The following is a 14,818-nucleotide window of genomic DNA, read 5'->3' on the forward strand; positions in this document are numbered from 1 at the left end:
GTCATGGAGAGGATGGAGAGCATGGGTGGTGTCTCGAACGTAGGCTGGCAGTTCCTGGACCAAAGGAACAGGACAGAGTCAAGATAAGAAGAGATGAGTTCAGTGGGGCAGCAGCAGGCCGAGATGAGGGGGCAGTCAGGTTGATGGATTTTGGGTAGGAGATGGAACCCAGCGGTGTAGGGTTGGGAGACTATCAGGTTGGAGGCTGTGAATGGGAGATCTCTCGAGGCGATGAGGTTCTGGATGGTTTGGGAGATGATGGTTTGGTGATGAGAGGTGAGGTCATGGTCGAGGGGGCAGTAGGAGGAGATGTCAGTGAGTTAGTGAGCTAGAGGTCAGTGTGCCATTTTACCCCCACACTTCCCTGTCAGCGGGTTTGATGGTGAGGTTTGGGGTTGGAGCAGAGGGAATGGAGGGCTGCGCGTTCTGACTGGGAGAGGTCGGAGTGGGTGACAGGGTCAGAGAGATTGATGTCCCAACAGCAGTTGGAGATGAAGAGGTGGAGGGAGGGTAGGAGGCCAGGAGGATGGAGTGTGTTGGAGGTAGAAAAAGGAGACTTTGAAGGCTGGGTGGGATTCATGTCTGATGAAGTAGGCACACAGATGGAGGTGGCAGAAAAAGAGGTCGACATCAATTCATCTGCAAAATTCGTGGACATGTGGGGCATGGGGGAAGGAAGGTATCAGTCCTTTGCTAAAGGACTAACCATTTGTCCTCAGTAAGGACTTGGGGGGGGCGGGGGGAGAGATGGGGAATACACGACCACGTTGACTCTCCTGCTTCTCTGATGGTGCCTGACCGGCTATGCGTTTCCAACTTCATGTTTCGTCGACTTTATCCTGTGCATGACTTTGACAAGTGTGGCCAATACTGACAGTCACTGCACTGACACAGAGAGACTTCAGCAGCTGCATGGCTGTACGATACTGGACTGATACACTCAGCAGAAGAGACAGGAAACAAGTCACTCAACTTCATTCTGTCTCAGTTATTCGGGTCGTATGTGGGAGAGAGGCTGCTGAAGGCAAGTGATTCAGAAAAGAGTTGGCTGAGGTGGAGTATGAGTGAATTTTTAGAGTTTATAGCAGTCAAGCGATATTATATAACCAGAGTATCAGAGGGCATTAGTTGTGTTACATCTTTGACACCCCTCCCCTCTCCCGCCCACTATCACTGAAGGAGTTAGCTCAGCCTGAGGTAATGAGTGTCAGCCATCCATGTTTGGAAACCCTTTGGTATATTGAGGAGGTAGCTGTTCCTTGTTAAGTACTGGTACATAGCGTGTTCCCAGGCTATGGTTCTGTTATTCATGCATGGGGCGTGGGCAGCATTTCTGGCCTAACTCTAGTACCCCTTGAACTGGGTGGATTGCTGGACCCATTTCAGTTCAGAGTCAACCACATTGCTGTGGGTCTGGAGTCAGATGGAGGTCAGATCAGATTAAGTACAGCAGATTGCCTTCCCTGAAGGACACCACTGAATCTGATAGGTTTTTCCAACAATCTACAATGGTCATCATTAGATCTGTCATTTGAGAAGTTAATTGAATTCCAATTCCACCATCTGCTGTAAACCCAGACCCCGTGACCAGATCCCGGGTCTCTGCATTGCTCATTCAGCCAATGCCCCAATACACCACAGGATATGACATCACCAACCCAAGGAAACTCAAACATATAAATAGTAAGCGGGCTACACCACCAGTGCTTCATCCAGAGGCTCACTGATGATGTTACGTGGTATGGTGATGAAACGTCTGAATACGAACTTTCCAGCGAGCAAATCTACATCCAAATACCCCATTGCCTCCCTCAAGTTTGGATGATTAATTCCACTTCTCCGAAGCGTTAGAGCCAGCATGGTTTAAGGAAACCTGTGGAAATCTGGGTTCATCTGTACCTCAGGATCAGGACTGAAACAGTCGAGTGAAAGATTGTACAATCAGTCAGTGTTTGTTTTGAAGGAAAAAGTGGTTGATGCTTTTGTTTGGGTTTGCTGCACAAAGTGAAAAGAGTTGGAGTGGGCGGGATGGGGGGGGGGAAAGATGGTCAGACAATGTAGACTGCAATGGAACACAGCGAGAGGCTGATGTCTCAATACTCCCCCCTCCCGTGGCCTCTCAAGTTTATCCTACCCTGCAAACGGTCCCAGGTCAGTCAGAGGCTCCAGACAGACACTGGACAGTTGTTTTCCTTTTACTCGGATTCTGGGCGGGTTGTGAAGGAGAGAAGTACGTCCTTTCAGGTAAAAAGGCAGCAGCAGCAGCAGCAGGCTACATGATGTCTGTACCCTTGTCAGAGCCAGTGTTAATTGGAATTTTACTTCCCGCTGGCTTTTGAAAAGCTGACTACAGAGGGTTTGTGTGCAGAGCAGTAACACTGCTATTTGCTTCCTTGTTGTAGGTCAGCGATGACTTATAGATAAAACTGGAGAGTGCTAGGTTCAGGAAAGCTTAATTGACCTTTAGGAATATCTACTTCCTGACAGCAGGAGAGAAATTATTTTTCTCATATCTCCCTAATTCTAAAGTTGGTAACTCTTTTTAAAATGTTTGTAAGAGACATATTTATCTACAGTTATTCATTTGTAGCTAAGTGGGGAAGGAGGCGTGCATTTTAGCTCTGAGTGGAGAAGGGGGAAATCCCTACGGAAGATGGAATTTCAATTTGGAATAATGAGTATCTGCTCAAGTCTGGCTGCCTCTCATGCCAACCAAAGGTAGTTCTCATTTCTTGTGCTCTTTAAATGAGAGAGAGAGAGTGATGTATAACAACTAATGGAGGTTGGTTACAGCTGATGATCCTTCCATAAGGAGCTAGCATTGCCACTGATTCTGAGGCTGGAGAGCACTGAGTGGAATGGCCCGTGGCAGCTCCCAGTTTATTTACTAGAACTAGGGTGCCCATCCTGAGCTGAGGAGGAACTCCTTCACCCAGAGGATTGTGAATCTGTGGAATTCCCTGCCCTGGGAAGCAGTTGAGGCTTCCTCGTTAAATGTTTTTAAGGCAAAGGTAATAGAGTTTTGAACAGTAAAGGAATTAGAGGTTATGGTGAGCAGGAGGGTTAGTGGAGTGAGTCCATGGAAAGATCATGATGTGGATGTGTCGGCGATGGACCAGGGTGGACAAAGTTAAAAATCACACAGCACCAAGTTACAGTGCAACAGGTTTAATTGGAAGCACTAGCTTTCGGAGCGACGCTCCTTCATCAGGTGATTGTGGACCAGCGCTCCGAGAGCTACTGCTTCCAATTAAACCTGTAGGACTATAACCTGGTGTGGTGTGATTTTTAACCACATAAACATCAGCCATGATCTTATTGAATGTCAGAGCAGGCTCAGAGGCCTACTCCTGCTCCCAGTCCTTACGTTCTTATTTTGCTTCCCATCTGTCTAGACCTTAGACATTACTCTTTAAGCAGGTTTTTATGAAACATTGCACAAATCCTGCAGAGAGGGAAATCCTTGCTCTATAATCCTCACTCTTTCCTCAGAAATGTGAGGAAGAGTCAGGCACACCTGCCTCCTGCTCTGCCTTTATTCAGTGCATCTGTTGCTGTGATTCTCCGCTTGGCCACTGTTAGCTGAGGCAGGTTTGGATAGCCTGGAGGGGCATAACAGAGGCTGGGGGGGGGGAGGGGGGCGTTGGGGTAGGGTGGGGGATCTTTAACTGAGACGTACAGAATGCCTAGGGCCTGCCCTCCAGTGGATAGGTGCGAGCGATTTCCCTTGGCAGAGATAACCCAGGGTCAAAGACCCGAAGTAACTGAAGGAGAGAGAGCAGAGCCCTGGATCAAGAAACTGTTTCCACCATCTCACCAACAGAGCTGACGGTGGAGTGGCCTCCACATCTCACTGCGACAACGATTTACTGTCTCATCAGGAAAAGACTGCCCTTGGCATCATTTTAACACCACTGCTTTGTGGGCAGATGCTGCTAAGTGTGAAGGTGTGAACAGGTAGGTGCTGTCTTCCCTGACGTTCCAGTCTGGGATTCCTGTTTCCATAGAGACGAAAGGGAAGACCCCCTCATAGAGGATAAAGAAGAAACCCACATCAAAAGACAAATGCTGGAATATCTCTAAAGGATGAAAAATTACAATTCTGCAAAACTTTAATATTCAACCCTATGGCATCAATGTGGATTTCACCAGTTTCCTCATTTCCCTTTCCCCCACCTCACCCCAGCTCCAGCCTTCCAGCTCAGCACTGTCTCCACGACCTGTCCTACCTACCTATCTCCCTTCTCACCTATCCACTCCACCCTCCCCTCTGACCTATCACCTTCATCCCTACACCCATTCACCTATTGTACTCTTTGCTACCTTCTCCCCACCCCCCATTTATCTCTCCACCTTGAAGGCTTCCTGCCTCTATTCCTGATGAAGGGCTTATGCCCGAAACGTCAATTTTCCTGCTCCTCGGATGCTGCCTGACCTGCTGTGCTTTTCCAGCACCACTCTGATCTAAACTCTGGTTTCCAGAATCTGCAGTCCTTGTTTTTACCTAAAACTTTAATATGCATTTGGTTGTTCAAAACTTATTCTATCTCAAGTGCCAAGTAAAACTGAGAGGAGGCGATAGCTGGGTGGTATTATCACCAGACTGTTAACCCAGAGACCCCGGTAATGTCCTGGGGACCTGGAGTCAAATGTTGCCGTGACAGGGGGTGGAATTTGTTTTGAATACATATCTGGAATTAAGAGTCTAATGATGACCATGAATCTATTGGTGATTGTTGGGAAAAACTCCATCTGGGTCACGAATATCCTTTCGGGAAGGAAACTGCCATCCTTACCTGGTCTGGCCTACACGTGACTCCAGACCCACAGCAATGGGGTTGACTTTTAACTGCCCCCTGAGCAATTAGGGACAGGCAATAAATGCTGGCCTAGCCTTACTCCCATGAATAAAATTAGAAAATACAACCCTGGGCCTCTATTGTAAATGTTTTTGTTACTTATGTAGAAATGAGACCGTAATGGTGAAAACTAGTTAAGAAACTCACCAGGGTCTCACTGTAATACACTGCACTGTGTTCGGATGGTTACATTCACTGAGGTCTCAACAGGAAAATCACAGCCACTGCACACATTCCAGTTGTTATGAAGTACAAACCCAGGCCATTCACTTTCCCCAGGGCCCAGCAAAAGGTTTCACAGCTCAGTCAGGAGCTGGTGCCTCTGATAGTGTGACATTCTCTCAAGGCCAAAGTGTCAGCCTCAATAATCAATTCCAATCTGTAATGGGATTGGAACCCATGGCCTCTCCGATACACGAGGTTTTATGATGTGATCTAGAGGCTATGGAATACTGTGTCAAAACATGGGGCTGGTATGTCATAGAGCCATAGAGATGTACGACATGGAAACAGACCCTTTGGTCCAAATTGTCCATGCCAACCAAAATTCCAAACTAATCTAGTCCAAATTGCCAGCATCTGGCTCATAATACTCCAAATCCTTCCTATTCATGTACCATTCAAATGCCTCTTAAATGTTGTAATTGTACCAGCCTCCACCACTTCCTCTGGCAGCTCATTCCATACACGTACCACCCTCTGCATGAAAATGTTGCCCCTTAGGTCCCTTTTATATCTTTCCCCTCTCACCCTAAACCTGTGCCCTCTAATTCCGGACTCCCTCACCCCAGGGAAAAGACTTTGTCTATTTACCCTATCCAAGCCCCTCAAGATTTTATAAACCTCTATAAGGTCACCCGTTAGCCTCCAATGCTCCAGGGAAAATAACCCCAGCCTATTCAGCCTCTCCCTGTAGCTCAAATCTTCCAACTCTTGCAACATCCTTGTAAATCTTTTCTGAACCATTTCAAGTTTCACAACATCCTTCCGATAGCAGAGAGACCAGAATTGGATGCAATATTCCAAAAGTGGCCTCATCAATATCCTGTACAGCCATGACATGATCTCCCAACTTCTATACACAATACTCTGATCAATAAAGGAAAGCATACCAAACGCCACCTTCATGATCTTATCTACTGTGTTAAAAATCACACAACACCAGGGTATAGTTCAACAGGTTTAATTGCAAGCACTAGCTTTCGGAGCGTCGCTCCTTCATCAGGTGGTTGTGGACCACGCCCCGAGAGCTAGTGCTTCCAATTAAACCTGTTGGACTATAACCTGGTGTTGTGTGATTTTTAACTTTGTCCACCCCGGTCCAACACCGGCATCTCCAAATCATTATCTACTGCGATCCACTTTCAAGGAACTATGAACCTGCACTCCACGGTCTCTTTGTTCAGCAATAAAAGCTTTGTGGATATGGAAGGAATTAAAGGTGGTGGGGCCATTGGGGCAGATGATGATATTTTAAAGTTGTGGCACTGTGATAATGTCACTGGTCTAGTATTCCAGAACCCCGGGCAAATATTCTGTGAAAATGGGTTTGAATTCTATCGTAGCAGATCGTCAAATTTGAATTCAGTAAAAATCTGGAATGAAAAGCTAGCCAAATGTGATCTTGTAACTGCTGTTGATTGTCTTCAAGAAGGATCCAGTTCACGAATGTCCTCTAGGGGAGGAAATCTGCTGTTTTCACATGGTCTGACCGACGTGTGACTCACAGCAATGTGGTTGACTCTTAACAGTTGAGGATGGGCAATAGATGAGGCTTGGCCAGTGACACTACATCCAGTGAACAAACTTTGCAAAACTGAGTGAATAACAGAGCTGGGTCAAATGTTGTGCTCCTCCTACCTTTATGTTCGTCAGGTCCCTCCTAATCTCTCCTTCCATGGTGTAGTAACCATTTCCCTGCATCTTACAGTCATAGAATCCCAACAGTGTGGAAACAGGCCCTTCAGCCCAACAAGTCCGCACCGACCCTCCAGTGAGTAACCACCCAGACCCATTTCCCTCCCCTGTTACTCTACATTTACCCCTGACTAATGCACCTAACCTATGTATCCCTGAACACTGCGGGCAATTTAGCACGGCCAATTCACCTAACCTGTACACCTTTGGACTGTGGGAGGAAACCAGAGCACCCGGAGGAAACCTGCACAGACACGGGGAGAGTGTACAAACTCCACAGGGAGGGTCACCCGAGACTGGGTGTGGCACCGTGAGGCAGAAGTGCTAACCACTGAGCCACCGTGCTGCCCAATAGCTTTGATATTTTTTGACAGGAAAGAATCTATAGATAGGTAGATTCTCCGTAGAAATGACCATGACATGTTTTGTAAGTTGAAGGAAAAGCTGGTTTTCCATGCAGAGACGCTATCGTCGTATGTAGCAATGACCTAAATGTTATATTCTCTTCCTTTGACAGGTGCACCTGCTGTGTATGCTTTCTGCTACACTAGCATCCAGCTCTGGGTAATTTTAAATCTAGGACAACCATTGCCATTCTTACCCCAGTTCATTTTCTGAAGCAAATATGGGCAATTTGCTCTAATGATGTATTTAAATGACTTGTAATCTGCCAAAGATAGAATGAATGTTGAAGTCAAAACTAGAGGTTGGGGTGACACGGTGGCTCAGCAGTTAGCACTTCTGCCTCACAGCACCAGGAACCCAGGTTTGATTCCAGCCTAGAGCGACTGTCTGTGTGGAGTTTGCACATTCTCCCCGTGTCTGTGCGGGCTTCCTCTGGGTGCTTTCGTTTCCTCCCACAGTCCGCCCATAGTATCCATGGGAAATGCAGAGTTTTAGGGATAGGGTAGGGTTGGGGGTCTGGGTGAGATGCTCTTCCTAGGGTTGGCGTTGACCCGAGGGGCTGAATGGCCTGTTTCCACACTGTAGGGATTCTATTGTATGATCTGGGTAATGGACAAGGAATAGTTTGAAGGTGGACTATAATAGCACTTGTCCAAAACATTCTAGAGTTAATAGTGGGCAGCACTGAATGAGTGGCCCAAGATTTGGCCACTGCTGTTTCTAATTTAACTCGGTGTCCTGAACTGATAAAAAAAATCTCATGGAATACAGGGAGAACTAGCCATTTGGATACAGAACTGGCTCGAAGGTAGAAGACAGAGGGTGGTGGTGGAGGGTTGGTTTTCAGACTGGAGGCCTGTGACCAGTGGAGTGCCACAAGGATCGGTGCTGGGTCCTCTACTTTTCATCATTTTTATAAACTATTTGGATATGAACATAGGAGGCATAATTAGTAAGTTTGCAGATGACACCAAAATTGGAGGCGTAGTGGATAGTGAAGAAGTTTACCTCAGAGTACAACGAGATCTTGATCAGATGGGCCAATGGGCTGAGGAGTGGCAAATGGAGTTTAATTTAGATAAATGTGAGGTTTTATGGGCCACATGCTGGTGAATAAGACTAGTTTAATTTCAGATATCTGGTCGGCATGGATCTGTTCCCATGCTGTCCAGCTCTGTGACTCTCTATGGCCCTATGACACTGTCTCAATGATTGAGTGACCAGACCTCGCCAAGGTAGCGAATTCCAAAACTTTACACCCATCTGACTGAAGGATTTCCCCTTACCTCAATCCTAAATGGCAGACCCTTTAATACAAGATCATGACTTCTAGCTCTCGATTCCTACAGGCTGAAGAAACATCCTTCCAGCCATCTATCTAGGCAGGCACCATCTGAATGTTTGTGAGACCACCTGCTGAATTATAGACCTAATCTACCCAATCGTCACCACCTCCATGTACTTACATAGAGTCTTTAACAGAGTGAATTTTCACAAAGCCCTTCAGTGGAGAGTTATCAAACTAAATTTGACACCATGTAAGGAAATATAAGACACATAACCAGATCGGGAGCAAAGAGGTAGGTTCAAAGGAGTGTCTTAAGAACAAAGAGGAAAAAGGAAACCGGAGAGGTTCAGGATGGAATAACAGAGCTTAGCGTCTTGGTAACTAAAGGTACAACTGCCAATGATGCAGCAATTAAACATCAATGAGACTGAAGAGGCAGGCATGAGGTGTGAGGTCATGGAAAGAGCTGAAAACAAAAATGAGAATTGATAAAAGTCAAGGCATTTCTGAAGTGGAAGCTCCTATAGGTCAGTGAGCATGGGCTGACACAGGCAGTGTTTTGGGTATCCTCGTATTTGCAGAGGGAGGAATCTCGGAGATCAGTCACAATCACGATTGTTCAGTCTAAAGACAACGAAACAAACGAACAAGAGTTTCAGCAGCAAGGCAGCTCAAAGACAGGGGTAGGACAAGGTGGAAACAGTGCTATATGATGATGTGGATCTGAATAAAAGCTCATCTTGGTCAAATATTGCCAGTACCGTTACACCTATTAATATTGATAAGGGGTTCAAGTGCCTTGCTTCACACTGTTGGAACTTGGTTCCTAAGAAATGTTCTCGAGAAGGGTCTGTCTCCCCATTTCCTTACTAACCACTTATTGTCTTCAATAGTCCTGACCTCCCATGCTCCAGAAAGCCCAATTTGTCAACATTTCTGCCCAAATTCTCTCCCACATTAAAACCTCAACTCTGCTTTCATGACTGTCCACAAGGTCATAGTTCATCAAACCTCTCCAGTCTGCTTTCAATGTTCACTTCTGATTCTTGTCTCCTGAAATCCTCTTTACCCTTTCAGCCTTATTAATCCTACTGTCTGGAATTCTCTCAGTAAAAACGCTCCACCCCTAAAAGTCCCTTAAATCCCACGCCACTGACCAAACCTCTGGTCTTTATCCCAATCCCCACAGACCTCTGACACTGTCCATACCATATATTAATGTCCATCTTCCTTCCATTACACCATATTCCCATTGCCCATAAACCATTTTAGATCTGTCTCTGTATGAGAAAGGTGCCATTTAAATAGAAGCTTGAATATTACAGGACTGAGGGGTAGAGGAAGATCCGTTCATTAATGCGCCATAGAAAATCTCCCAAGAGATTCAGAAAATCTGATGGATTCAAATCAAAACAACTTGTGTATAATATGAATGTTTCAGGAATCCCAGGTTATATTACACCTAGTAACACTCCTTTAAGTGTTACCTCCACTTGATGCATACATACCCCTTTAAACCACACATTAAATTACAGCCTCAATAATACACTTTGTATTTATTTGTATAATCACAACACAACACAAATAACGAACAAATGGGGACCATGTACTGATTAAACATCCTTATTGCACTGAACAACTTTCAGTGAATCACAAGAGTGTCATCTCATGAAGTGGACATGCTTTGTTCCTTTTATTCTTTGTTTCTCAAAATTCCCAGAAGGAGGCGAGGAGACAACATTCAAGGAATGCAGTAAATTTGGAAATAGAAGCTTAAGAAGTTTCTTATCCAAATATGCCAGACTCGCAGCAGAGAAGCTTATCAAGACAGGCTCAGACTCGCTTCAAAGGGCTCTGAGCAGTAGCTCAATCATTCACTGTCCACTATCTCCTGCTGAATTACTCACTGCCTGCCCATTTCTACAGTGTTACTCTTTAAAACACAAGTCTGAGAAATATTTACATACCAGCAGTCACTCACACTGCAGACCAATATCAGCACCATCCCTATCCCATAACCATCGCCTCATGCTCTGTTACAATCAGTATTATCACAGATACCGGAGTCCATTGCTTTAAACCTACTATACAACCATCACTAGGTAGAGGCATGAATCACAGGGAGTTGGTCTGCAGGTACAACAGGTAATTAGGAAGGCCAATGGGATTTTGTCCTTCATCGCTAAAGGGATTGAGTTTAAAAGCAGGAGGGGGATATCTTGCAGCTGTTCAGGATGCTAGTGAGGCCACACCTGGAGTACTGTGTGCAGATTTGGTTTCCTTACTTGAGAAAGGATGTACTGGCACTGGAGGGGGTGGGAGGGGGTTCACTGGGTTGATTCCAGAGTTGAGAGGTTTGGTTTATGAGGACAGACTGAGTAGATTGGGATTATATTCATTGGAGTTCAGAAGAAGAGGGGCGATCTGATAGAAACATATAAAATTATGAAGGGAATCGATAAGACAGAAGCAGAGAGGATGTTCCCACTGGCAGATGAAACTAGGACAAGAAGGGCATAGCCTCAAAATTAGAGGAAGCAGGTTTCGGACGGAGTTGAGGAGGAACTTCTTCACCCAGAGGGTTGTGAATCTGTAGAATTCCCTGCCCAGGGAAGCAGTTGAGGCTTCCACAGGAAATGTTTTTAAACCTAAAATTGCAATTTTTTTTGAACACTAAAGGAATTAAGGGATACAGTTAGTGGGTGGGTAAGGGGAGCTGAATCCATGAAAAGATCAGCCATGATCTTAGTGAATGGGGGAGCAGGCTCAATGGGCCGAATGGCCTACTCCTGTCCCACATTCTTATGTTATATTCTTAGGTAAGTTTCAGACAGACCAGTAACGCTCTCAGTGTCTGCTTGGTTCTTATTAGAATGAAAAAGGGAAGTAATGGATCAATATTTTAACAAAATATTTAAAGGGAAGTGGATGTTCCCCCAGGATTGAGTTATCATGACCTACAATCAGTGCTGCAATTATAAGTTATTTCAGAAGAAATTTATCCAGAGGAAGTATTGTACATCATTGCCAATTTGTCACTGGCTAAATAATTCTTAAAGTTTATGTTGAGTTAAGAAGCAACAGCACTTTCTTACTCTGTTAGTCTCCAGACTTGCACTGGACCAGTATTTAATAAGTATCAATCGCCCTTTAGCATCTCCAACACAGTCATCAGTAAGCTCAAAGTGTCACATGCTCCTAGTGACTGAACAGCAACATTAAGACCTGGTTTGTGGAGAACAGGAAATGCTGTTGTTCAGAAGCATCTGTGGAAAGAACCAGGCTTAGTGTTTCAGTTTGGTGACCTTTCATCAGAACTGACGGTAAACAGTAATGGAAGGGTTTTCAAGCTAGTATAGGAACAGAGAGGCAGGAAGGGCAAAGGAGAAGGTTCTCTTCACGAATATTGCTGAAGTTTTACAACATTTTGTGTCCTTGTTTCAGATTTACAGAATCTGCGATATTTTGCTTTCGCACTGGAAAGGAAGACACAGAACGAGCAGGTAATGTACATCCTGCAGCTAAAGTCAAGTGGCATCTAATCCACCAATTCATGATGGCAATTAGCATTATATTTCTTCTCTCTCGCTAGCGTTAGATTCTATACGAAACATTTAACTCTGAAGGTAAAAGCAAGGACTGCAGATGCTGGAAACCAGATTCTGGATTAGTGGTGATGGAAGAGCACAGCAGTTAAGGCAGCATCCAAGGAGCAGTAAAATCGACGTTTTGGGCAAAAGCCCTTCATCAGGAATACAGGCAGAGAGCCTGTAAGGTAGAGAGATAAGTGAGAGGAGGGTGGGGATGGGGAGAAAGTAGCATAGAGTACAATAGAGAGTGGGGGAGTGGATGAAGGTTTTAGGTCAGAGGGGAGGGTGCAGTGGATAGGTGGAAAGGAAGATAGGCAGGTAGGACAGGTCATGGGGACAGTGCTGAGCTGGAAGGCTGGAACTGGGGTGAGGTGGGGGATGGGGAAATGAGGAAACTGTTGAAGTCCACATTGATGCCCTGGGGTTGAAGTGTTCCAAGGCAGAAGATGAGGCGTTCTTCCTCCAGGCGTCGGGTGGTGAGGGAGCGGCGGTGAAGGAGGCCCAGGACCTCCATGTCCTCGGCAGAGTGGGAGGGGGAGTTGAAATGTTGGGCCACGGGGCGGTGTGGTTGATTGGTGGGGGTTTGAGAGATCAGATGTTTGGTCTGATGGAGTCACTTAAGTTAATAAATTGCATTGTCTAGATGCTAATCTTTCTTGTTAACTTTATTGAGACCTTTTAAACCTTTTCCAGGTTTAAATCTGGGACTGTGCCATCAAAGCCCTGAGGGTGAATATATCGGCCCATGATTGGCTGTGTTGAATTTATGGGTTCTTTAAACTGATTCTTGTAGCCATTCCCAAAGTTCACCTCGCTGCAGATTTCTCACAGTGTGAAGGGGAGAAAATGAATCATCAAACTGCGATCTGAGGTCTCAATGCCAAACAGGAATTAGCACACTGTAGGATGGTGAAGAAGAACCAAGTATTTGCTCAATACCAGCATCTCCATAATTTGCTCTTTTCGTGATCCATAATAAAGTTAGCAAAATTTGAAAATAAATTGACAATTTTCCCTCCCAAAATTATTCGCCCCCATCCCAAATGAAACTTAAACTTGTGTTTCCTGAATTCAATTCTGCAGCTCTGAGTTGGTTAGATATTATTCCATCTCAATCCTGAGCAAGATGTCACCAAAATCACTGCAGAAAAATGTAACTGTCTCACTTCCACACCTTCAAGTTTCTGCATTTTCCAGGTTTCACAATGCATTTTTAAAAAGGTTACACACGCAGTTCCAACAAACCCAAGCTGCAGGCAAGTCTTTGCAGGTCAGGAATATTTCATACCTTCCAGAAGAATCCAACCTTTGTCTTGCCCAATATTCATTAAAATGGACTTTCCAGAAAGAATCAATAATTAACAATCAGAAGCAGCAACATCTTCTGACTGCCAGTTTCAATCCAGCTCATGTCAGTCTCTCATCTGTGTAAAGATTTAAGTCAGCACTGCCAGCCCTGACAAGCAAGGAGCAAGTCAACCAGGCAAGGAATCAAAGGCCAACTCTGCAGTCAGACAACATGCTGCTATACAAATGCAATGCATAAAAGGCACTGCCAGTGGGATATCAGACAATGTAAAACAGTTTAAGAATTAGTGTAAAGATCTGACCTACAAAACAAAAACAAATCTTTGTCACACCTGGCTTCAGTGATTAAATGCAGGCAACATCAAAAACAGAAATTGCTGGAAAAGCTCAGCAGGTCTGGCAGCATCTGTAGAGAGAAAGCAGAGTTAATGTTTCAGGCTGAGTGACCCTTCCTCAGACACCTGACTAATTTGGAATTCTCTGATGAAGAGTTATCTATTCTGCATAGGATAGCTTGCTCTCTCTCTCTCTCTCTCCAGGGATGCTGCCTGGTCCCCTGTGATCTCAGTAATTTAGGATTGTTCTGGGTTCAATAAAACAGCCACAAAAATGGCAGTTCATTCTCACACTCAGCTCAGAAACCTGCCCTGCTGACATTAAGGGTGGATGGATGGAATGTGGAGGTTGGTGTTAGCATTCATTCCCCCAGCCCCCAGCCCTGCCTGCAGCCCTGGGATGTGGGAGGTCTCAGTTTGAAGGTGACAGAGCAGGTCAGTGGCTGGGACAAGTGTATTGTCCGCTTTAATGTGTGACGGGACCACCTAGAGAGCGCGGGGATGTGAGGGCGACCAGTTCACCTTGAATAAAACAGAACCTCACCAAACTATTTCCAAAGGGACACCATGCCCCAGCCTGGAAACCCACATTTGATTACAAGTCTGTACAAGCTACACAATCACAGCAGCACATAGACCATCAATGTGCTCAGTATACAGAGAGAATGCGGACTCCCCCCCCATTTAATCTCACCATATTTCCCTGGCCGTCAGTTTGCAGTTCGCTGATGCTGTAGCAGGCTGTTCTCTCCGAGTTTGGGAGCACTCACTCCTTCGCTGTTAAATGCTGGAGGTACACACTGGAAGCTAGCTGCTCTGTCTCTCTCACACACACACACCGCTCACTTTTCCACAATGCAATAGCGGGCTGGGGATTGGGGCAGTTTGTAAGAGAGGGGCTGGACATTTCAAACAGCACGGGGCTGGATCCTTAAAGAAACCAGATCCTGAACTCCGCCCCTGGCTGTAGGAGAGAAGCAGACACTCTCTCAGTCACAGCTCGTTCTGCTGCTCAGAGACAGTGCTTTCAATAGACAGCACCTTCAGTTCCATCAGCGTTTCCCGTCCCGGCCGCAGCATTTAATGGTCTAGAAACATATTTACATTAATTATACC

At 45.5% G+C, this 14,818-nt stretch overlaps 1 protein-coding gene across 1 annotated transcript in view; it reads right to left on the reverse strand.

Moving 5' to 3' along the window:
- The window catches only part of n4bp3 (NEDD4 binding protein 3), a 118,503-nt gene extending 103,918 nt beyond the window's left edge, over positions 1-14,585 (reverse strand). Inside the window, exon 1 of the mRNA XM_060836995.1 lies at positions 14,397-14,585. The gene's annotated coding sequence lies outside the window, so the exon portion shown is untranslated. The remainder of the gene's footprint in view (positions 1-14,396) is intronic.
- Between the last annotated feature and the right edge of the window lie 233 nt (positions 14,586-14,818).

The sequence above is a fragment of the Hemiscyllium ocellatum genome, chromosome 16, assembly GCF_020745735.1.
Source record: "Hemiscyllium ocellatum isolate sHemOce1 chromosome 16, sHemOce1.pat.X.cur, whole genome shotgun sequence".
Classification (NCBI taxonomy): Eukaryota; Metazoa; Chordata; class Chondrichthyes; order Orectolobiformes; family Hemiscylliidae; genus Hemiscyllium; species Hemiscyllium ocellatum.